The following is a 1,685-nucleotide window of genomic DNA, read 5'->3' as shown; positions in this document are numbered from 1 at the left end:
GAGGCCTGGAAACCCACTGCAGACAGTAAGCTGGGACGATCACAGGGCTCACCTCATGTGTTTCCTAGTTCTCAAAGATCACTGTCCTTTGTTGCCTAATGTCCAATGTTGCAAGACCATGTTTCACATTTTTGTTCCAGTGTTTTTGTTGTTTCAGGTGGGAGAGTAAACCTGGTCTCTGTTATTTCATCTTGACTTTAAGCCAAAATCAAATCCATATTTTCTGTTTGCTTGTTTTTGAGACAGAGTCTTGCTCTGTCACCCTGGCTAAAGTGCAGTGGCATCATGACAGCTCACTGCAACCTCAAATTCCTGGGCTCAAGTCATCCTCCTGCTGCAGCCTCCTGAATAGCTGGGTCTACAGGTGTACACGACCATGCCTGGCTTGTTTTTCTTTTGTATTTTTTATAGAGATGGCGTCTTCCTACGTTGTCTAGGCTGGTCATGAACTCCTGGCCTCAAGTGATCTTCTCGCTCAGCCTCCCAAAGTGCTGAAATTACAAGTGTGAGCCACTGCGCCTGGCCCCAAATCCATGTATTTTTTAACAGCTTACTGAGACAAAATTCACATGCCACACAATTTTCCCATGTAAGGTGGATGGTTCAATGGTTTTTAGTAGAGTTACAGATTTGTGCAACCATTATCCCAATCCTAGAACATTGTCGTGAGCCCAAAGAGAAACCCTGAACTACTGGTCATCGCCCCCTAATCTTCCCATGCACCCCAGCAATCACTGCTCTATCCCTGTCTCTGCAGATTTGCCTGCTCTGGACATTTCATGCAAATGGAATCCTGCGGTCTGTGCTTTTTCAAGACTGGCTCCTTTCACTGCGTGTAATGTTCTCAAGGTTCATAGTTATTGTAGTATTTATCAGTGTTAAATTTCTGTTTATGGCCAAATAATATTCCCTTGTATGGATATATGCATTTTCTTATCCATTTTTCAGTTGATGGATATTTGGAACGTTCTACTGTTTGCCTGTCATGAATAACGCTATGTAAACATTTGTGTACAACTTTTTGTATGGACATAATGTTTTCATTTCTCTTAAGTATATACCTAGGAGTAGAATTTCTTTCTTTCTCCCTATTTTTTTTTTTTTTGACAGAGTCTTATATCTTGCTCTGCTGCCCAGCTAGAGTGCCGTGGCATCAGCCTAGCTCATAGCAACCTCCAACTCCTGGGCCTCAAGGAATCCTCCTGCCTCAGTCTGCCGAGTAGCTGGGACTACAGGGATGTGCCACCATGTCCGGATAATTTTTTCTATTTTTAGTAGACGTGGGGTCTCGCTCTTGCTCAGGCTGGTCTCAGACTCCTGAGATCAAGTGATCCTGCTGCCTTGGCCTCCCAGAGAGCTAAGACAACAGGCGCGAGCCACCTCGTCCAGCCTTCTAGGAGTGGAATTTCTGGGTCATATGATAACTCCACATTTTACATGTTGAGGGGCAGCCTGTTTTGTAAAGCAGCTGCACCATTTTACATTTCCATCAGCAATGTACGAGGGTTTCCATTTCTCTACGCCTTTGCCAAAACTTGTTGATCTGCTTTTTGATCATGAACATCTTAACGCGTGTGCAGTGGTGTCGCGTTGTGGTTGTGATTTCCATTTCCATAATAGCTAGTGATGTTGACCGTGTTCTCATGTGCTTATTGGCTACTTCTACACCTTTGGGGAAATGTCTA

Source organism: Propithecus coquereli, unplaced genomic scaffold (genome assembly GCF_000956105.1).
Source record: "Propithecus coquereli isolate 6110/MARCELLA unplaced genomic scaffold, Pcoq_1.0 Scaffold20, whole genome shotgun sequence".
NCBI classification, from domain to species: domain Eukaryota; kingdom Metazoa; phylum Chordata; class Mammalia; order Primates; family Indriidae; genus Propithecus; species Propithecus coquereli.
Note: the sequence above shows the minus strand (reverse complement) of the source record.